Genomic DNA, 24,529 nt, shown 5'->3' with positions numbered 1-24,529 from the left:
ATCCTCAGATTCTCAAATCCTTTCTCATTTTCCGTGCTCTGGGAAGAGGCTCTAACATGATCCATGTTCTTCATTTCCTGCTCCACCTCCCTACCCCAAACACGTATCTTCAAAACCTGACCCTGTTCCTTCTAGAATTAAAGTCCACCATCAGCAAAAGTCTCCATGCTCTAAATTCTCTTAGCATTCCCTTCATTTTCTGGGCTGCATCTAGCAGAAGCCTGACTTTCCCTAAGTACTCTGCTTCCCACCCATGAGCTGGGCTTAGGGGTGGTGGATTGTTCTGCTTGCTTCTCTCCTCACCATTTCATTCTTCCACCCACCTCCCTGAATCTTGAGCTTATCACAGACATCCCATCATGAGACAAATCTCACATCATCAGACTGCGAATCTTACAAAAACCTGCTTCCAAATCTGGCCTCTGGCTGGCATCTGAGAATGTGAATTTTAGGAGAGTTCCTGCCATTCCCTGATAAGAATGGCTTACTTAGCCTCTAGTGCTTGTGCAAACAATATGGTTTATTCTGAACACCTGCTTTCCTTCTGGAACTCTGCAGTTTTAATATGTGCCAGGCAGATGATGCTCCAAAGACCAGCCCCCAATAAAACTCTGGGCAACGAGTCTCTAATGAGCTTGTTTAATTGACAGTGCTTCACATGTGTTGTCAAAAGTGGTTGCTGAAGAAATGGAGCATGTCCTGTGACTCCACTGGGAAAGTACTCTTGGAAGTAGGCACCTGGTTTCCTAAGGACTTTGCCTTGTATATCTTTGCCCTTTGCTGATTTTGGTTCATATCCTTTCACTGTAACAAATCATACTGGTGAACCCAATTATATACTGAGCCCTGTCAGGCTTCCTAGAGAATCGTGGATCTAACAGTGGTCTTGGATACCTTCTACTCTTTCCTTAAGCATCCAACATCTCCTCCCCACTCTCACTGTAAGCTTGTGATCCTGCTTCCTAATTCTTTGATAAAATTCAGCTATCAGTCAACAGGATTATAACTGAGCTCTACTTTCACATCTGCTCACATACCAGCGCCTGTATTTCCATCCCTTGTCTGTTCCTCCTTCCTTCCTGTTACTATAGATAAATTCCATATTCATATTTAAACCAATCCCTTGAACAGGATATACCCAATATCCTGCAATAAACCATAATGGGAAGACATGAAAAACATGAATATATGTATCACTGAATCAGTGTTCTATATGCCAGAAACTAACACAGCATCACAAGTCAACTATACTTCAGTTTAAATATTTTTAAATATTAAAAATAAAAAATAAAACCAACCCTTTGACTTTGCATCTTCAAACCTGCTGAGGCACATTGATTAACTGATTGTTCTTCTATTTCCTGCTTTAAATAATAACCCCTCTCATTGAATCTTTGTCAACAACATGTACATAAGCCGTTATTTCTTTGAAGTTTTATCTTGGGTCCCTTCCCCCAACTAGCTTCCTATCTACCTTTTTTTACCCCTTGTTGCAGCAGAATACTTTAAAAAGGGTTGTCTGCATTTGTTTCATACTCTTCTTCTCCCTGGAGTCTGGTTCCCCATCACTAAAGAGAACCTTCTCCTACCAAGGTTACCAACTTTATTGTTAAATATAATGATCAATTCTTAGTCCACCTCATATTTGCCTTTGACAACATTCGAAATTGTCAGTCACTTCTGCCTCATAGATATACTTTTCTTCACATAGTTTTAGAATAAAATTTCTTAGTTTTTCTCCTAGCTCAACAAATCGTTGTTCTCAGTACCCTTAGCTGATTTCTTCTATTTTTCCAGACCTTTAATGAGCAACAGCAGTACTCTCACTTCACTCTCTCCTCTAGTTATTTTTTTTTCATGTGTGTGTCAATGATTCCCAAACTTAGATATCTAATGCTGCCTCGCTTCTGAAATCCCAATTCATATTTCCAGATGCTTGCTTGACATTTCTAGTTAATTATCAGCCTCTCAAACTACCAAACTGAACACCTATTCTTTCTTTTCCAAACTGCTCTATCCAGTCTTCACCATCTCAAAGTGATAAATTCTCTTTCCAGTTGCTCAAGCTAAAAACCTTAAAATAAATTTTGACCTCTCTCTTTTGTTTTCCAAACCAGCAGAAACTCTTACTGGCCTTACCTCCAAAATACATGTAGAATCTGATGGAGTTTAACCACCTTCTCTCAATGCCCCTGGTCAGGCCATCATCATCTCTTATCTATTAATAGATTCCTGCTCTAGGCTTTCTACCAGATTTTACTACCTTCACACATTTCCCCTGTTGTTGTCCATACAGCAGCAGGAGGGGTCCTTTTTAAAATGAAGTGGACATGTTACACCTTAGTTCAAAACCCTGTATTTGTTTCCTAATCCCCTTGGGGTAAAGGCCAAAATACTGTGACAAATTCCTCATTAACTGCCTCAAAGCTACCAGTGTGTTACTATTTAGAAATATATCTTTTGACAGCCCTTGATTTAGTGAAAGGATTCTTTCATATACAGGGTCTTTTTTCCCCACTTATTACTTTCCTAAGTTTTTCTTCCTTGCAGAAACTACCTCTCTGCCTTTCTTCTTAGTTTTCTTCATTTCCTACTCAACCTCGTGGTGAAAGTTTCCCTCACATACTAAGTATATATGAAGGTCATATACTAAGATCCAGGAAGCTTTCCAAATAAATTTGTAGGTAGAAAGGGATTACTGCAATGATGATTGTCAGAACACAGGAAGAAAACGTAGTAGTGGATGGGAAATAAATTTACATTTTTATAGCAAAAAATTTTTCTTATGGTAAAACTCCAAAAGAGAATTATTATAATGGGGCTCATGGAGAGTTATTATATACAGGAAAAATAATCTTAGAATTCTACAGGGAGAAAGAAGATTTTATATATTTCAAGTTTCTAAATTTTAATTCAAATTTTGGTCTTTGGGGAAAGGGATGAAAAGAAAAGGGAGGGAGGGAGACAAGATGGAGGAGGAAGAGGGGATGGAGGGTGAGGAGGGAGGGGGAAGATGGAAAGAGTGAAACCCTACTCAGATGTCAGGGCTCCATCAGTTATCTGTTAAGGGATTTTACCAGCTTGGGGTACATCATTTCAAGTCTCAGAGACTTGGTGGGATTTTTGTGTTTTTGTTTTTGGTGAGTAAAATGTCAATACCATGTCTTACACCATATAGAAAAATTAACTCAAATGAATCAATGACTTATATGTGAGTGAATCAAAACCTCAGTGACATACAACTTCATTCTCAGAAGGAAAAAGGAAAAAAGAAAAGAACACAAAGCTGAAGAGGAAGCTGAAAAGCACTGGACAAGATTGTGGAGAAATTGGAAGCCTTGTGCCTTGTGCACTGCTGATGGGAAAATAAAATAGTACAGCCACTGTGAAAAACACTACGGGTTCTTCAAAATCTAAACACAGAGTTACCACAGGATCGAGCAATTGCAAATTTGGGCATGTAACCAAAAGAATTGAAAGCAGTGTCTCAAACTGTTATTTGCATACCCATGTCCATAGCAGCATTATACACAATGACCAAAAGGCGGAAGCATTCCAAATGTCCATCTACAGATGAATGGATAAACAAAATGTGGTATATACAGACAATGAATGCTTAGTTGCTCAGTTGTTTCTGACTCTTTGCAACCCCATAGACTGTAGCCCACCAGGCTCCTCTGTTCATGGGCATTCTCCAGGCAATAATATTGCAGTCGGTTGCCATGCCCTCCTCCAGGGGATCTTCTGAACCTGGGGATCTTCCGAACTCAGTGATCAAACCCAGATCTCCCGCATTGCAGGCAGATTCTTTCCCGTCTGAGCCACAGGGGAAGCCCATATAAGAACAATAGAAGTTCTTTAAGAAGAAGAAGATTTTGACACATGCCACAACATGGATGAAACTTGATGCTTCTCTGGTGGGTCAGATGGTAAAGAATCTTCCAGGAGTGCAGGAGACCTGGGTTTGATTCCTGGGTCAGGAAGATCCCCTGGAGAAGGGAATGGCAACCCACTCCAATATGATTGTCTGGAGAATCCCATGGACAGAGAAACCTGGCAGGCTACAGTCCATGGGATCACAAAGAGTCAGACATGAATGAGTGACTAACACTTTCATAACATGGAAGAACCTTGAAGACTTAATGCTATGTGAAAAAAGTCAGTCACAAAAGGACCAGTGTGTGACTCTTCTTACATGTGATATCTAGGGTAGTCAAATTAGTATGAACAGAGTAAACTGATGATGCCAGGGGCTTTAGGGAATGGAGAATGAGTTATGTTTAATGGAGTTTCAGTTTGGAAAGATGAAAAAGTTCTGAAAATGAATAGTGGCTTGCACAACAATGTGAATATACTTGATGTCATTATTCTGTATTTTCTTAGATTCTCTTTTTATCTATTTGGCATCCATTCATCACAGGGCTAATAATATTAACTGTGTTTCCTTATTTTTTCTATTGGGGGATTTCCAGGTGGCACCAAAATGATTGCACAAAAGAATCCACCTGCCAATGCAGGAGACACAAGTGATACCAGGTTCAATCCCTGGGTCAGGAAGAGGTACTGGAGTAGGAAATGGCAACTCACTCTAGTACTCTTGCCTGGAAATTTTCATGAACAAAGGAGACCGGCAGGCTATAGTCCACAATGTCACAGAGTCGGACATGACTGAGCACATACTCATGATAATCTGGTATTTGTGGAGAAACCTCCCAGGGCTGGCCAGTTCTTAAAGATAACTTAAGGGCTCAGCAGAGCACATCTTTTACTTGCAAACTAACCAGTCCAGAGTCACCCCTCCTCTAGGTGGCCCAGATATTCCAGAATATTCTTCTCTGCCTTAATCATCCTGAAGTGAGGCACCAGTCAGCAAGGAACCATCCCCACAGCCCAGAGCCCTTAGAAATCAATCCAACTAGCCAATCCTGGCTGTGGCTCCCTTTGCTCGGCAAAGCAATAAACCATGCTGTTTTCCTACTTCACCCAAAACTCTTGTCTCTGAGATGCAACTCGGCACTACTGTAGAGTGATTGATCGAGCTTTCAGCATCATTAGCAACATAAATTGATTAATTTTCATTATATACTTTTAGGCTTATTTATGGAGAAGGAAATGGCAACCCACTTCAGTGTTCTTACCTGGAGAATCCCATGGACAGAGAAGCCTGGTAGGTTGCAGTCCATGGGGTCGCACAGAGTCGGACACGACTGAAGCGACTTAGCAGCAGCAGCAGGCTTATTTAAAATAAAATAACAACTGTAAGTTTTAATGTTTGACTTAAACTATCTTGTCCATATTTTTACATCATATTTCCAAGGTACCAAAGGCATGTATTACTCTTTTAACACACAAAGAACCTAGAATTTAGTAATTTTTTTTCCATTTTATAATTTTACAGAATTTATGTCTTCTGAGTCCATGAATCTTTTTATTCATCATTAAATTTTCACTTAAGTCACATGATTCTTCACATGTTTTAGCTTCTACACTTGAAATGAAATTCACAGATATGATTTGTTTTCCAGGATAAAATGTACAATATTAGTCTTATATGAGGTAAGGATTTACATGAATACTCATACTAACTTCAGTGAAAAATCTCAGTGGCAGAACTTCTAGTAAAACCTAATGACAGATGCTAAAAAACAAAAATGAAACAGAACACAATAGTTGTCCCTTTCTTTTTTATAATAAATGCCAATTTTTAAAGGACTGGGGACTTACAAAAGAAATACCGTCTGTTTTATGGCTGATCATTTACCAACGAACACATGTATACCTGTGGCGGATTCATTTTGATATTTGGCAAAACTAATACAATTATGTAAAGTTTAAAAATAAAATAAAATTAAAAAAAAGAAACTCTAACTGAAAATCTTATACTTAATATACCATTAAGTAAAACTTTATGGTTTTAATTACAAATACAAAATCTTCCATATTTAATTATTTATGGATGCTCATTTACTGTGGGTAAACTTTAGTTCCATAAACTCACTTAGTGCTTACCTATAAAGGTCACATTTTTTGTAACTAGAATACAATAGAATAAACTAATCTGATTTGTCTAATTTGTTTCCCTGCACTGTCGATGTGAACCAAGCTTTGTGCCTCAAAAATACCAATTTATGGTATTATTTCTTCTCTTATTTACTAGAGAACTTCAAAAGGCAAATAAACTGCCTCATTTGTGTCAGCCAATGGTGTTTAATGAAAACAAACACACCTTCCCATGTTCACAATTGTTTAGCAGAGGAAACAGAGCTTTTCTCTTAACAGATTCTACCTTTCGAGCTATTTGAATACAGCTTTATTGATTTCAAACTACTTTACTCCTCTAGAGTAGTATCTGACCTTTATTACCTTCCAGAAGAAAAATCACAAAGCTAATAATGCGTAGGCAAGCAATTGACAGACTCTTGACAATACGGAAGAGAAACAAACAGGGAGGAGTGTCTGAGGGCAGGGACCCATCTAAGCTTAAAGTGCTAAAAATAAGCCAGTGCCAACAAAAGAGTAATTGCACCATATTTCTTTATACTCAATGACACTTGATACATGGGAAGTTGAAGTAGCAGGCCGGCACATTTCAAACTACCTTGAAGGTCAGCTTGGGTACCTGCTACACTTTAGCCTTTCTAAACTATTGGAGAAGACCCTGATGCTGGGAAAGATTGAGGGCAAGAAGAGAAGAGGGCAACAAAGGATGGGAGGTTGGATGGCATCACCGACTCAATGGACATGAGTTTGAGCAAACTCCAGGAGATAGAGCGGGACAGGGAAGCCAGGCATACTGCAGTCCACGGGGCCACAAAGAGTCAGACACAACTTAGCAACTGGCCAACAACAAACTACCAGGTAATAGCAACATTTCCCTCCCCTTGCCACAGTTTTGGGCATGGTCAAATGACAGTCCAAAAGCTAAGAATCTTATTCATCACTACCATAGTCACCCGATAAAATGAAATAAACATCTTCTGACTTACTTGAATGCTACGCAAAGAGTCGGACACGACTGAGTGACTGAACTGAACTGATGTGTTATATTAATTATGCTATACTAAAAGTGGCCCCCAGTCTCCAGCCCTTCAGCTTTTCACCCCGCAGTAGCAGTACTCAGTCATATCCGACTCCCGTCCCAGAGACTCTAGCCTGCCAGGCTCCTCTGTCCATGGAATTTTCCAGTCAAGAATACTGGAGTGGGTTGCCATTTCCTACTCAGGGGATTTTCCCGACCCAGGAATCAAACTTACGTCTGTGTCTCCTGCACTGGCAGGCAGATTCTTTACCACTGTGCCCCCTCGGAAGCCTCTTTCCATCCTAATTGATTGTAACTCCAATAGACATTCCTTTGCTTCCTTTTTATAATCCATATAAAAAGGAACATCTCAAGCTCCTGAAAAAATTGAACTAGTAATTCAAATATTTTTTACTGACAAAAGGATCACAGAAGAATTTGAAAGGAAATCAGTGTTTTTGTGCATTTCAGGTCTTTCAAGAAAAAAAATTCACACATTATGTAGTTTGATGATAAAATACACCAAGGAATTTAGAATATAATGTAAAACAAAAACTCATTAAAGAAGCGTTTGCAGAAAAACATATCCGAGATAAATGTATTGTGAAATAAAATTCAAATTTTATTACAAGAAAAATGTAAACACATTTTCCCTGCCCTTTGGCCTCCCCTCTCGCCTCATTGTACATTGTGTATCTATGTTATGATTCAATCAGACCTTCCCCATCAGCAGGAATACCTGTTCAGTCAAAAACAGCAAAGGCAACTCCTGAAAAGATAACAGTTCTTCTTGATCTTGTAAGGGCTTACATGACCCACCACAAGGATGACTCTTAGACCTGGATTATGTAAACTGTCAGTAACATGTCAGTGAATGTGCAGTCCTCTGTCTTAAAATTTATATAAATGCACCTTAACTTCTCACAGAAGTCTCAGAGCCTTCTGTGATGCTCTTCCTGACATAATCCTTTGATTTAGCCTGAATAACATTTTCTATTTCTTTCACAGGCTGACTGATTTTTTGTCAGCAGTATCCTCAATGGTGTGTTCAGCTACTGCTATTCTGTCTGTATGTGTCACATGAAAATAAGATACCGTATATGGAAACACTTGACAGAGGTTCGAAGTAGAGAGTAGCAATTATTTTACTCAAGTATAGTTGATTTACAACACTGTGTCAGCTTCAAGTGTACAGCAAAGCGATTCAGTAATACACATGAATTTTCTCAGATCTTTCCCACTATAGGCTATTACAAGATTCTGAATATAGTTCCCTGTGCTGAAGAATACATCCTATTGTTCATCTATTTTGTTATACAGTAGTGAGTGAATGAAAGTCGCTCAGTCATGTCTGACTCTTTGCAACCCCAGAGACTATACAGCCCATGGAATTCTCCGGGCCAGAATACTGGAGTGGGTAGCCTTTCCCTTCTCCAGATCTTCCCAACCCAGGGGCTGAACTCAGGTCTCCCGCACTGCAAGTAGATTTTTCACCATCTGAACCACCAGAGTATGTGCCTATTAAATGCATATTCCTAATTTATTTCTCCTCTACCTCCGTCCCTTCTGATAACCATAGATTTGTTTTCTATGTCTGTGTTCAGTTCAGTTACGTCTGTGAGTCCTTTGTAAATAAGTCTATATTATCATATTTTGGGTTCCACCTATAAGAGGTATCACATTTGACTTTCTCTGTTTGACTTTCTTCATTTAGTCATTGATTTGAAGAGTCATTGATTGACTTTAATCAATGACTCTAGAAGAGTCTTTGATTCTTCATTTCTTCATGATATTCTCAACCTAAATATTACAGGAAAGTATACTAAAAAGCGTCAGACTAAGTCAGAATGCTGAGTTTTGATTAAGTTTGGGGGTTTTGCCCCACTCGTAGTGCTGACATTGTAAGACTTTAATCATGTTAATTACACTCTCTGGATCTCAGTTTTCTCATCTAAAATAAAATCTCAGATACTTTGTAAGATTTTTGACAGTTTCTAACTTTTAAATTATACTTTTTGAGCTGAAAAAGCTATCTACTTAAAAAATTAGAAGTTACTTTTAATAATACACACTTACTAAAGCAACTTTTAGCTCTTATTTTATGACAAACATCATAATTTACTTCCTATAACTATCATCTGATTTTTGCACTTTCAAGAATCATATATACTAATATGAATAAGAAAGAATAAAAATAAAATTAACTGAATAATTTTAAAACAATGTCATGTTAAAATATAAATCTAAACAGTTTACCAAAGTGGGTTAACTCATTCTAAGTACTCTTTTAATAACTTCTGTAATAATTCTTCCATCTCCTTTGAAAACAAATTATACATATATATCCACATATACACATATATATGTGTGTATTTATGTTATATACAAATACACATATTTAATTCATATACGTTTCCACATATATAAATATATGTAAAAGTACATGCACACATTTAGTTCATGTAAAGTGCCACATGGCAAATAAGAATTAAAGATTAACCAAAGTGTCATAGAACCTTCACTGAAAGCTCTCTCTGAAGATAAGTAGATTTATTCTATCACTTTGAATGCATTTCTATCACAATATTTATCAAATTATACTACAATTTCTCCTACTAATCTTCAAAATCTTTGAGATGAAGAATCATGTTTTACTGAGGGCATTTACCCAGGGGAATCTAATAAATGTTTGTGGGATGAATGGATATTACCTTATATAAATACACAGGCACCCTTGTAGTTATAAATATACAATTTACAAATATCTACTCTTTCCCTTTCCTTCAGATTATCTAATTGCATTTTTTAAAATGACACACAACTTATTCAACCAATATTTACTGAGCATCTGCTATAAGACATATATAGCAAATAAATGGAATAGTTGGTTGATTAGAGGAAAAATAGAGAAGTTTAAGAGATTCTGCTACTGAGGTTGGCAGAGGAGCACATGAAGAATAAAGTGTGTTAAGAGGGTACTGAAATTTTATAAACCAAATCAAAAGAGGCTTCATTTAGAAGATGACAAGCATTCAGTCTTTACTTTTAAAGACTAAAGGTAAAATCACTTTTGTTTAATTTTCTTATCATTCTTTATGATCTCTGACTTTCAGTGTTGTGATAGGAATCTTAAAATATCTTTGATAGATGTCTAAAGCTGTGATGTATTAAAGCATTAAGTTCTATCTGTAGAACATATGAACACTGACAGGTGTTAATCACCTAGGTATTAATCCATTTTGTTTTAAAGTCTTCATAATAATAAATTTCAACCTATTTTTAGTATTTTGAAAAATGGCATTAACTAGCCACTCAATAATAGTGTTAATTAAATTTATGGAGTTTTTTTTTTTTGTTTGTTTTTTTTTTTTAGTACTTGATTTAGTCTTTTCTCTCAACTTGGAAGCTTATGCTGCTACTGCTACTGCTAAGTCGCTTCAGTCGTGTCCGACTCTGTGCGACCCCATAGACGGCAGCCCACAAGGCTCCCCCGTCCCTGGGATTCTCCAGGCAAGAACACTGAAGTGGGTTGCCATTTCCTTCTCCAATGCATGAAAGTGAAAAGTGAAAGTCAAGTCGCTCAGTCATATCCGACTCTTAGCGACCTCATGGACTGCAGCCCACCAGGCTTCTCCGTCCATAGGATTTTCCAGGCAAAAGTACTGGAGTGGGGTGCGGACTGACCAGTTCCTACAAAGGGGCGTAAGAAAAGCAATGTCACCACATATACAGTACAGTTTTGGTCAGCACGCTACCATTTAGGGAAGGAAGGGGAAAAATCAAAGTTATATGAAGTAACTTAAGATTATAAATACATTTTTCAGTCCTCACATCCTTTAGAGTTACGAATGGAAATTGGGTTTCAATGTGTATTTATCGATTTTTTGACTGGCAATGATTTCATGAAATGTGTTGAGGAATATTCTGAAGCTGCATCTTAAATCACAGAAAAAACATGTGTGATTGTTAGAAATGTCTGCAGTGCAAAGAAGATGGGCGTAAAGGAAGGGAGAAGCCCTTGTGCCATGTACTCATCAGCCTTGATCTCCATTATGTAGAGTAGCTTACCTGACACTTCAAAACCATGCCCAGCCTAAGTCAGGGCTTTGTAGAATTAAAACTAAGGGTGTATGTTTTCCATGCTTGGAAATCTGTGCTGAGAATCGATGAGCATAAACGGACTGACTCAGTAATCTAAAAGGTTAAATTAGAGAAAAGATAGGGTAAAGCCTATCTCTAAGTGTATGTCAGAAGTCTAAGATGAAAATAGAGCCAATTCATAGCTTAGGATAATATTAATGTATTAGAATATGTGGGGGTGGGGGGGGGGCGGGAATCAAGACAGCTAGCTCAAGATAGGGATGCACAAGAAATATTCATTAAATGACCTAACTGGAACTCTGCCAGCCCGTCTTCTCAGTCACCATGCCACTTTTCACAGGGTTCTTGCACTTTCCCCCTTTACTGCCTCTGAGAGGCCGAGTTCAGCGTCTGGTACCAGCAGAATTATTAGAATTGCAAAACCTATCTTTTAACTTAGTAAGACTAACTTCAATTTGCATATTCTACTAGTCTGCTTTCTCAAACCTCATTTTTTTAGAAGACAGAAAAAAATATGTTGTTCAAAGTGTGTTTCTGTCATAATTCCACAAATAAACTGTTATTTTCAGTGGTAGGGTAGGGCAGCCTCAGGAAAAATGTCTATGAACAGGAATAAAAGGATCAGTAAGTGAAGGGACTATGCCAGAGCCACAGAGATCATAGACGCTAAAGCAAAACACAGCATGTTTCCCTTGTGGGCAAAAGAGAAAGGGAAAGTTATTACTTGTGTCTTCAATTATACTTGGAGAAGGAAATGGCAACCCACTCCTGGGCTCTTGCCTGGGAAATCCTGTGGACAGAGGAGCCTGGCGGGCTACAGTCCACGGGGTCACAAAAGAGTCAGACGTGACTTAGCCACTAAACAAACAACAATAAATTATACTATGAAATGGATTTTGACATCCGTTTTCAGCAACAGAATCTTCATTCCTTTTGCAATGTCAATATCCCAATGGAGTCTGGGAACTCGGGTGACTTTCCTTTTCTCAATCCCAAATGTTCCTTCAGGATCATCTTCCTAGATCTCCCAATCATCCATTTCACCTAGAAAACATGTTTTCTTTATCAGATTCCTAATTTTCCTGCCACTACATTTCAGAGTCTTGCCCTTTAGAGTTGCTTTAAATTTCCCTTCTTTAGCTCACTATTCTATTCAAGGTCTGACCAACTCTGGCCATTGCTTAGGACATGAAAGAATGTAAGTATTGTTGAAGGTCTTATTTGGTGTTTTGTCTTTCCTTCTCCACCCTGTTCATAAACAATGATCACCTTTTCTCTTCACAAAATGCTCCCACAGTTCTAGAAGCAGATAGTAGTCAGCTCTAACTTCAGCATAACTGATAATGACGATTGAACATACAGAGAACCCACTCAGTGTCACTATAGAAAGACAGCCAGATTCAGACTTTATTTATGGATAATTCATCTATTAATACTGACATCTAATACCTGAAGTAAAGTTTTGCTCAATCATTTAAATAAATAAAGTAATGCTAGTTATATAATAAATCTGATAAATATTCTAGTTTTTAGAATTTTTTTTCATTTGTTTATTGCTGGGGCTAAATATAACCCTAGTCCATTCACCATTTACAGAATTTTTTGTCTTCTTCCCAAAGGCCAAAATTAAAAATTTTTGAAGTCCAATTTCTATGTGGTTTCAAATATAAAAGAAACAATATCAGCAGCATCTTTCTCATGCTCCCTAGGGCTACCAGACTTCCTTACAACAGTCTCAATACAGTTGATTTTGTGTTTTGTTTTTTTTTAAGATTTTGACTTTCTCAGAGTGTGAATTTCAAGGGTCCAAGGCCCAGCTTGGTCTTACCTCGGTGGTCACACTGGGCCTCTTCTGCTTTCTGTTCACTGCACAGACAAAGTTTAATGTGGATGGACACCTACACAATACTGTGAATATGTGGAGATATAACATATTAGAAGGTCAACTTTGGAGACTAGTTACCAACCTTATGCAGCCACACATACGGCCATAACTAATGAACCACCTGTATCACTGAATGGTACATGAAGAAGGTAGCTTCAGGTGGGACTTATATCTCCTCAACTGAAATACCCTGGTCATCAATGGGGGTTATACACCCCCAACCAGCTTCATCATTCAGGGAATATGTGATGTGTTTAACTTAGTGAAATGTACTTGGAAATGAGGCTTATAAACATATATGCTGCATAATTACTTATGAAGGTAAAAAGCTGAAAACAACCCTTTTTACCCTAACAATGGTATCTTAATTATAAAATAGCATATGTGGAATACATACCATCACAAAAACATTCTTAAACATAATTAAACACATGGGAGAAATGCTTCTGTTAACTAAGTAAAAGAGGATTCATCTAGGTAAAAGACAGCTTGTATTATACATATCTTTATAAATATATATTTATGTGTATATATGTATACACACAAATACACACACCTACTATGTACATACAGAAAAAGACAAGAATTAAATGCCCCATGTATGTATAGGATTGTATCTGACTGGTAGAATTATGTATGACTTGTTCCTTTTTTCCTTGTACTTTTCCATATTTTCCATAAATGTTTATTTTATATATCTGAAAAGCTTCAAAAATAAATCCTTTATTGCAAGATCTCTTAATGGCAAGTGAAAGAAAAGGAGAAAAGCCTGACCTCAAACTTTGTTTAGCATCTTTTTTTTTCATTATGACTAAGAAATCAACATTTTATAAAAAAAATCATGTTGTATCTCCTTCAGGCTATTATAGAGTATACTTTGGTAGAATGAAATGATGATGCCTTGACTGCCTGAAAAAGTCTAATGTATTTCAAAATGTGATTAAACTTTCTAGAACACAGAGTCATACCTCAACTCACAGTTTCTGGCTTCAAGTGCAAGAAGGCAAACTGACGACCCATCCATCTCTCCTTCTTTCTAAAATTCCACTGAAATAACTGATAACTGATGGGGAAGAAAAGTAGAACAATACTGAAGTGCCAAAAAGGTTGATACTACAGACTAGAAATATTGATGATTCACTAACAGAATTTAGATTAAGAGTTTGAGAAGGCACAGTCCAACACATTATATTCAGGCATATAAGATTAGAGAGGCAGAACAGAAAGTGCATAGTACAGGGCTTAGCAAATTGGTGAAACATCTGATTACTGCTGCTGTTAGTGTATTATGTCATTGCTCAGGACTCTTACAAGTCCTATACCTGTATATGCAATTTCCTGCTAGACATCTTTTCTTGGAGGGGCCCCAGTTCAGTCAATCAGTCGTGTCTGACTCTTGGTGACCCCAGGGACTGAAGCACGCCAGGCCTCCCTGTCCATCACCAACTCCTGGAGTTTACTCAAACTCATGTCCATCGAGTCAGTGATGTTGTCCAACCATCTCATCCTCTGTCATCCCTTTCTCCTCCCACCTTCAATCTTTCCCAGCATCAGGGACTTTTACAATGAGTCAGTTCTTCGCATCAGGTGGCCAAAGTATTGGAGTTTCAGTTTCAGCATCAGTCCTTCCAATGGATATTCAGGACTGATTTCCTTTAGGATGGACTGGTTGGATCTCCTTGCTCCTTTCACCTGGGTCCTAGTGCACAAGGTTCTGTTTGTTCCCTCCACGAGTCTGTTTCCCATCCTGTGTAAGTTCTGGTGGCTCTATGGTGGTGCTAATGGCGACCTCCTCCAAGAGGGCTTATGCCACACCCAGGTCTGCTGTACCCAGAGCGCCTGCCCCTGTGGCAGGCCACTGCTGACCTGTACCTCCTCAGGAGACACCCAAACACAGTTCTGGCTCAGTTTCTGTGGGGTCCCTGGGTCCTTGTGCACACAAGGTTTGTTTGAGTCCTCTGAGCATCTCCGGTGGGTATGGGGTTTGATTCTATATGCTATTTTGCCCCTCCTACCATCTTGCTGGGGCTTCTCCTTTGCCTTTGCACATGGGGAATCTCCTCAAAGTCACTCCAGTGCCATGAAGCCACTCCACCAGGAGGGGCCCCAGACATTGCAAATTCAGTGCATTCAAAAAACAAAACTTAGTTCTTTCCACCTAAGACTTGCCTCTCCTCTTGTGGCCCTAATCAGCTGAAGTTAAAACCTTTTGTGTTATCCTTGCCAGCTCTTTACCCATTAGTTCCCACATTTCACCAATCACTACCTCATAATTCTGTCTGTGTTCTTATCTTTTCCATTTTCATATCTCAAATTTAGGTCCCTGTTATCTCACTATAGGATTAAAAATTTTCTCCAGACTTGCTCCATGACAGTACATTTCCTATGTCTTCATTTTTTTAATTTATTCCTTTACAAGTAATGAAAGTGAAAGTCACTCAGTCATGTCCGACTCTTTGTGACCCCATGGACTACACAGTCCATGGAATTCTCCAGGCCAGAATACTGGAGTGGGTAGCCTTTCCCTTCTCCAGGGGATCTTCCCAACCCAGGGGTTGAACCCAGGTCTCCGACATTGCAGGTGTATTCTTTACCAGCTGAGCCACAAGGGAAACCCAAGAATGCTGGAATGGGTAGCCTATCCCTTCATCAGAAGACCTTCCCAACCCAGGAATCAAACCAGGGTCTCCTGCATTGCAGGCAAATTCTTTACCAACTGAGCTATCAGGGGAGCCCTTTTATAAGTAATATGTTTCATTAAAATTAGAACAATGCCAAAGCAAAGAGTCAGCAACAGAGAACGGCCAAGATGAATTCAGAGGTTTTGTGTAATGACCCATCCATGTCTGGCTTCATGACACACAACTCCTTCAGTAAACTTGAAATTGAATACCCTCATAGCCCAGGCTGCTCTTACCTGGGATACAACTGAAATGATCATCAAGAAGATGTGATAGCACATTTGACCTTTGAGCAGGACCTAGAATTTAGAACCTGATTGCCCCAACCTTGTCTGTGGAATGCGTCCCCTACCCGCCTTCCTCATACTAGAAGCTACCCAAGAACACAGCCTAGAGATAGTAATGTGGTGTTGAAATAATCTGGACTAGGAGCATGGGTGAAGCCACTTCAAGCCTCCATTAAAAACTTTAAGATCTGGCAGAAATCGACTCATCTTGGGGCCACCCAAGAAAAGCCTCTTCAGTAATTTCTTTGCCGCCTACCAATCTGAAGTCATCTGCCTTTTTCATCCTTACCCAAGTCTGAGTGTGGGGATAGTTTCAGATTACATTGGGCAAACTCCCAAAGGGGCTGTGATCCAACAAATGTGGACCTAAGTCCAGTTTGCATTAAACCTGCCTCTGCTGAGCAATTCTCCATCTGTAATTTCTGAAAATCAGCCCACTACATTTGAGTATCCTACCTATCCAGAGATAGACGTCATACAGAGAAGAAGGACACAAAGGAACTTCTAAATAAAAACTAAAAAGCCTTTAATGGCTGGCTGAGAAAATTGTACTGAAAGGGGCTTCCCTGGTAGCTCAGACAGTACAGAATCTGCCTGCAATAGAGGAGACATGGGATCGATTCCTGGGTCGGGAAGATACCCTGGTGAAGCGAATGGCACTCCAGTATTCTTGCCTGGACAATTCCATGGACAGAGGAGCCTGGCAGACTTGACTGAGAAAACAGGAGTACAGTGACTGAAATCAGGCAATAACTGGAAGGGGCAGGGATAAGTGATCAGAGTTTTAGAGTAAAGGTAACAATTTCAAGATTTATTTAAGACTTAAGGTGATGAACTGAAAACAGAACACACCAAGAAATACACTTTTTTGCTATATAAATACTTATAAGTACAACTTCTCAGCAATTTTGTCAAAACTGGGAGCCAGAATTTTGACTATGGTAATAATTGAGAAAACTTCAAATCCAGGTATAAATCTCTCTCCTAATTTCAAATCTTATGTGGAAGAAAGTCACTAGCTATGGGATTGTTTTTAATGTCAAAAACATTTGTGGGACATAACTAAACTCATAGTCTGAAATGATAATTATATGCTGATTAGGTATATATATACACACATATATATGTGTATATATATATGTATGTATTATACAATAATAAACTCACAAAAATATGCTGCTTATATACTTCACAATGAATAAGATGCCATAAACTTGGCCATCACTGTTTTTTCCTCTGAGGAACTAGTAGAAATTCTTAGCCAATATGGCAATATGCTGTTCCATCTGAAATTTCTTCCATCTGTCCTCCACTACTCTTGCCCCAGACCAACCTGTTGGTCTGGGATGTTTGTTCCTGCTCTAGGAGTTATATTATTAAGTCTTAGTTTGATTGGTAGTCACTCACAGTACAGCTCTGAATGCTTTATCCATGCTCTTACTGTGCAGATTGGACTTGTAGCCAATCTGCCTCAAGTAGAAGAAGTCTTCTGCTCTGTTATCTAGATTTATTTCTGATCATTATCCGCCAAGTTTTCAAGAACTCTTGAGAGAAAAAGGCCTTTCTTTCAGAGTTCAAATTGAAAACAAATCCACTGTTTTTATAGGGCTACTCCTTTAGAAACACCATCAAGCACATCACAGAAAAAGGAAAGCTCTGGACACTGCTGATCCATGACTACCTGCCCATACTCCCATGTGTTAAAAAATGATTAACTAGGAAATACCCAATATACAGTCAGTGAACACGTGAAGAAGGTAGTGAATGGATAGGAAAAGTACATATTCTTATCACAGTCATTGATGGAACCAGGAGGGAAGCTTTCTCTAAGCCTGAACCTATACATGCAACCCTGTCCACCACACAACCCCAGGCTTAGAGGGTGAAAAGAGAAGCAGTTGTCAGGGAACTAGAGTGATGGCTTTTCATAAAATTGTTTAGAATCAGCATTTTTTAAATAGCCTGATGACAAACTTCAGGCAGACTCAATGAATGGACTGAGGGCTCTCTACTTCAACCAAACAATGCTGAGCTGACAAGCCAATCACTTTGCCTTGTGAAAATTGGTAGCTATTGCTTTTATAAGCCCCATCTTTAACTTCAGCCTGAAAAACAGTGTTCATGAGTTGTTTTCCTCATATATACATAGATTCAAGTAAGTCTCCAGTGCTTTACACTTACTCTGAATTATTCTCTGCTGCTTAATAATCATTCTGCTGAAGTGTCTTTATTTTTCTCTTCCTCTGATCAAAGAATCCCTTCTGTATGGCTGTCAGTTTTACAGAAGCTGTGAAATATTTTAAACAGACATTAATCTTCAGCCTTCTGACCACTTTCCCTCGCTAACTTAGGTGGATCCCCAGGTATCCATTAACACTTGATTTTTATGACCGCTGATTGCTAGGATATCACTTCCTTTGGTTTTCACTAAAACCACTGAGGTGCCTCAGTGTGGAAGAAAATATTAATAGTAGATTCTGGAATAATATTTGTTGCTGTTCTAGCTTATTGTACAGCATTTTTACCAAATCAAATTAGATACTACATATAGTATTTAGCAAATGGGACTATGCATATGTGTTACATTTCAGTTAGGTTTAAGACCTACCATCAAGTGTGGAGAAATGAGAGAAAAGTTCAATGAGGGAACAATACTCTAGAATTCTATCATTTTAACTGTGAGTTCCTTAGCTCCTTGACTCCCGCAGCATTTATTTTTATAGCTTTCACCGATGTGACCATAGTCACACCTCTAAGTGGAATTTTTATGCTAAAACTGAGCTGCGTATTGTCCTTCCCCCAACCCACAATTATAGAGCAGATGGTGAAAATGACTCTGAATAAATTTGTTGGATCAATTTTTAAGAGACAAAAACAGTCAACCAGAATGTTGACTACCTTGGCACTGAGCCTTGTGGATGGTTAGGAGGAACTGTCACTGCATGAATATGCAAATAATTGAAATTGAACTATGCAAGAGTGGAGACAATATTGTGCATCATACAGTGTCTCTTGCAAGCTTCCATCAATGTCTTAATAGTGCCCCCTGACTTTAGTAGAGCAGAAAGGCTTTTGCATTCCAATTTTTCTTACTTTCTTGATAACATCTTCTTTTAACAGATTTATGTGGATAGTCATTGCTCAGTCAACAATTTTCACAGCTCTGAAGAGCTTAAGAAGTCATTTTATCTTACTCCTTGTGGAAGATAAAATGAGGTGAAAGAAGATTAAGGGGCTTTCCTGGTGGCTCAGTCAGTAAAAAATCTGCCTGCAATTCAGGAGACGCAGGTTCAATCCCTGTGTTGGGCGGATCCCCTGGAGGAGGGCATGGGAACACACTTGAGTATTCTTGCCTGGGAAATACCATGAACTGAGGAGCCTGGTGGGCTACAGTCCATGGGGTTGCACAGAGTTGAACACAACTTAGCGGCTTAGCACACACACATGCAAAGATTAAAGAGATGACATGACCTGTTCAGTTCACACAACATTTCATTCCAAAGTTCTTTCTAAATTCATCTTTTTGCCTAAGTTGAAAAATTTTTATTAATAAATATTAAGTCATTTTTATTAGTAGAAACATAGTATTTATTTTCCAACCTTTATTCTCGGCCCTATTCACTTTTAATGAAGATAATTGAGAAAGCCATAAAAGCGCCAAAGAATTGATGTTTTTGAACTGTGGTGTTGGAAAAGACTCTTGAGAGTCCCTTGGACTGCAAGGAGATCCAACAAGACCATCCTAAACGAAATCAGTCCTGAATATTCATTGGAAGGACTGATGCTGAAGTTGAAACTCCAGTATTTTGACCACCTGATGTGAAGAACTGACTCATTGGAAAGGACCCTGATGCTGGGAAAGATTGGAGGCAGGAGGAGAAGGGGATGACAGAGGATGAAATGGTTGGATGGCATCACTGACCCAATGGACATGAGTTTGAGTAAACTCCAGGAGTTGGCAATGGACAGGGAGGCCTCGCATGCTGCAGTCCAGGGGTTGCAAAAAATTGGACACCACTGAGGGACTGAACTGATTAGCTCATTTTGTTTGGAATCAAATTCAAATGTGTCCCAATAGCTCCAAGGACCTTGGAGAGAAAGCAGAAGTTTTAGATTTTGAGTGAATAAGTGTTAGTCACTCAACTGTGTCCAACTCTTTGCGACCTCATAGATTACAGCCCTCCAGGATCCTCCATCCATGGAGTTCTCCAGGCAAGATCACCTGAGTGGGTTGCCATTTCCCTCTCCAGAGTGAATAAGGTATCAGTATTTTTAGGAATCTATTTTCCCATGTCCGAGACCCTTATGAACATGGGTCCCAAAAGGCCTGGAAAGAATTACCATCTTGATCCCTAAAACCCAAAGCCATAAATGAAGAGATGAGTTTCTCATTTGTATTAGTTGGTTCTGAGAGATGCAGAGTGGGAGTTCAACAGTTAAAATCATGGGCTAAGTTCTGGAAAAATAGGAGTTGCATTTTCTTTTTTTTTTTTTTTTTTAATTTTATTTTATTTTTAAACTTTACATAACTGTATTAGATTTGCCAAATATCAAAATGAATCCGCCACAGGTATACATGTGTTCCCCATCCTGAACCCTCCTCCCTCCTCCCTCCCCATTCCATCCCTCTGGGTCGTCCCAGTGCACCAGCCCCAAGCATCCAGCATCGTGCATCCAACCTGGACTGGCAACTCATCTCATACATGATATTTTACATGTTTCAATGCCATTCTCCCAAATCTTCCCACCCTCTCCCTCTCTCTCAGAGTCCATAAAACTGTTCTATACATCAGTGTCTCTTTTGCTGTCTCGTACACAGGGTTATTGTTACCATCTTTCTAAATTCCATATATATGCATTAGTATACTGTATTGGTGTTTTTCTTTCTGGCTTACTTCACTCTGTATAATAGGCTCCAGTTTCATCCACCTCATTAGAACTGATTCAAATGTATTCTTTTTAATGGCTGAATAATACTCCATTGTGTATATGTACCACAGCTTTCTTAGCCATTCATCTGCTGATGGACATCTAGGTTGCTTCCATGTCCTGGCTATTATAAACAGTGCTGCGATGAACATTGGGGTACTCGTGTCTCTTTCCCTTCTGGTTTTCTCAGTGTGTATGCCCAGCAGTGGGATTGCTGGATCATAAGGCATGTCTATTTCCAGTTTTTTAAGGAATCTCCACACTGTTCTCCATAGTGGCTGTACTAGTTTGCATTCCCACCAACAGTGTAAGAGGGTTCCCTTTTCTCCACACCCTCTCCAGCATTTATTACTTGTAGACTTTTGGATCGCAGCCATTCTGACTGGTGTGAAATGGTACCTCATAGTGGTTTTGATTTGCATTTCTCTGATAATGAGTGATGTTGAGCATCTTTTCATGTGTTTGTTAGCCATCTGTATGTCTTCTTTGGAGAAATGTCTATTTAGTTCTTTGGCCCATTTTTGATTGGGTCATTTATTTTTCTGGAGTTGAGCTGTAGGAGTTGCTTGTATATTCTCGAGATTAGTTGTTTGTCAGTTGCTTCATTTGCTATTATCTTCTCCCATTCTGAAGGCTGTCTTTTCACCTTGCTAATAGTTTCCTTTGATGTGCAGAAGCTTTTAAGGTTAATTAGGTCCCATTTGTTTATTTTTGCTTTTATTTCCAATATTCTGGGAGGTGGGTCATAGAGGATCCTGCTGTGATGTATGTCAGAGAGTGTTTTGCCTATGTTCTCCTCTAGGAGTTTTATAGTTTCTGGTCTTACGTTTAGATCTTTAATCCATTTTGAGTTTATTTTTGTGTATGGTGTTAGAAAGTGTTCTAGTTTCATTCTTTTACAAGTGGTTGACCAGAGTTCCCAGCACCACTTGTTAAAGAGATTGTCTTTAATCCATTGTATATTCTTGCCTCCTTTGTCAAAGATAAGGTGTCCATATGTGCGTGGATTTATCTCTGGACTTTCTATTTTGTTCCATTGATCTATATTTCTGTCTTTGTGCCAGTACCATACTGCTTGATAACTGTGGCTTTGTAGTAGAGCCTGAAGTCAGGTAGGTTGATTCCTCCAGTTCCATTCTTCTTTCTCAAGATTGCTTTGGCTATTCGAGGTTTTTTGTTTTTCCATACAAATTGTGAAATTATTTGTTCTAGCTCTGTGAAGAATGCTGTTGGTAGCTTGATAGGGATTGCATTGAATCTATAGATTGCTTTGGGTAGTATACTCATTTTCACTATATTGATTCTTCCAATCCATGAACATGGTATATTTCTCCATCTGTTAGTGTCCTCTTTGATTTCTTTCACCAGTGTTTTATAGTTTTCTATATATAGGTCTTTAGATTCTTTAGGTAGATATATTCCTAAGTATTTTATTCTTTCCGTTGCAATGGTGAATGGAATTGTTTCCTTAATTTCTCTTTCTGTTTTCTCATTATTAGTGTATAGGAATGCAAGGGATTTCTGGGTGTTGATTTTATATCCTGCAACTTTACTATAGTCATTGATTAGTTCTAGTAATTTTCTGGTGGAGTCTTTAGGGTTTTCTATGTAGAGGATCATGTCATCTGCAAACAGTGAGAGCTTTACTTCTTCTTTTCCAATTTGGATTCCTTTTATTTCTTTTTCTGCTCTGATTGCTGTGGCCAAAACTTCCAAAACTATGTTGAATAGTAATGGTGAAAGTGGGCACCCTTGTCTTGTTCCTGACTTTAGAGGAAATGCTTTCAATTTTTCACCATTGAGGATAATGTTTGCTGTGGGTTTGTCATATATAGCTTTTATTATGTTGAGGTATGTTCCTTCTATTCCTGCTTTCTGGAGACTTTTGATCATAAATGGATGTTGAATTTTGTCAAAGGCTTTCTCTGCATCTATTGAGATAATCATATGGTTTTTATTTTTCAATTTGTTAATGTGGTGTATTACATTGATTGATTTGTGGATATTGAAGAATCCTTGCCTCCCTGGGATAAAGCCCACTTGGTCATGGTGTATGATCTTTTTAATGTGTTGTTGGATTCTGATTGCTAGAATTTTGTTAAGGATTTTTGCATCTATGTTCATCAGTGATATTGGCCTGTAGTTTTCTTTTTTTGTGGGGTCTTTGTCAGGTTTTGGTATTAGGGTGATGGTGGCCTCATAGAATGAGTTTGGAAGTTTCCCATCCTCTGCAATTTTCTGGAAGAGTTTGAGCAGGATAGGTGTTAGCTCTTCTCTAAATTTTTGGTAGAATTCAGGTGTGAAGCCATCTGGACCTGGGCTTTTGTTTGCTGGAAGATTTTTGATTACAGTTTCAATTTCCGTGCTTGTGATGGGTCTGTTAAGATTTTCTATTTCTTCCTGATCGAGTTTTGGAAAGTTGTACTTTTCTAAGAATTTGTCCATTTCTTCCTTGTTGTCCATTTTATTGGCATATAATTGTTGATAGTAGTCTCTTATGATCCTTTGCATTTCTGTGTTGTCTGTTGTGATCTCTCCATTTTCATTTCTAAGTTTATTGATTTGATTTTTCTCCCTTTGTTTCTTGATGAGTCTGGCTAATGGTTTGTCAATTTTATTTATCCTTTCAAAGAACCAGCTTTTGGTTTTGTTGATTTTTGCTATGGTCTCTTTTGTTTCTTTTGCATTTATTTCTTAGGTTAAGAATTTTACTAGTCTTGTGCTTGTCGGGGTATATGACTGGCACACCCTTAAGTCCATGGTGACCAGCTTTGCTAGCAAGCTTGGTTTCGATTGGCAGGTGAGGGCATAACTCCCCAGCTTTAGAGCCTGTGAGTGTTCTCTGGCTAACCCATCCCAACCTTACACACTTCTGGCTGGAGGCCAGTCCAGAAGTCTTCAGCATTCCCCATTCAGCCCCGTGGCCCGACAGCATGCCCAGTCCTTTGCTGCAAACACAGCAGATCTTCTGCCACCATAATACATCTGATAGAGCTTCACCCACCATCCACGATATGCATTAACTGAGAAAAGTGTTTGACTATCCAACCCCCAGGCCTCTGTCCCTCTGACATACTGCATAATCTGTCCCAGAAGAGAGTGAGAAGACTTGACAGCTAAAGGCAAGAGAGTGTCCTGGATATGATCCTGGAAATGGAAAAGGTTGCTAGTAGAAAAACTGGTGAAATCTGAATAAAGGCTTGAGTTTAGTTAATAATACTGTACCAACGTTGGCTTCTTAGTTTTGAAAAACATACCAGGGCAATGTGAAACACTAACATTTGGGGAAATTAGGAGAGGCGCATTGGAGAATTCCAATTTTTCTTTATAACTTTTACAATATAAAGTTATTACAGCTGTAGGATGAAATGTCCTATAGATATCAATTAGGTCTAACTGGTCTATTGTATCATTTAAAGTTTGTGTTTCCTTGTTAATTTTCTGTTTAGTTGATCTATCCATAGGTGTGAGTGGGGTATTAAAGTCTCCCGCTATTTTTGTGTTATTGTTAATTTCTCCTTTCATACTTGTTAGCATTTGTCTTACATATTGCGGTGCTCCTATGTTGGGTGCATATATATTTATAATTGTTATATCTTCTTGGATTGATCGTTTGATCATTATGTAG

General features: G+C 38.6%; 1 pseudogene; it reads right to left on the bottom strand.

The window, feature by feature from the left end:
• The window catches only part of LOC129632650 (uncharacterized), a 144,199-nt pseudogene extending 120,291 nt beyond the window's left edge, over window positions 1–23,908 (bottom strand).
• Between the last annotated feature and the right edge of the window lie 621 nt (window positions 23,909–24,529).

The sequence above is a fragment of the Bubalus kerabau genome, chromosome 1 (assembly GCF_029407905.1).
Source record: "Bubalus kerabau isolate K-KA32 ecotype Philippines breed swamp buffalo chromosome 1, PCC_UOA_SB_1v2, whole genome shotgun sequence".
In the NCBI taxonomy this organism is placed as follows: domain Eukaryota; kingdom Metazoa; phylum Chordata; class Mammalia; order Artiodactyla; family Bovidae; genus Bubalus; species Bubalus kerabau.
This window is presented reverse-complemented; position numbering and strand designations above follow the sequence as displayed.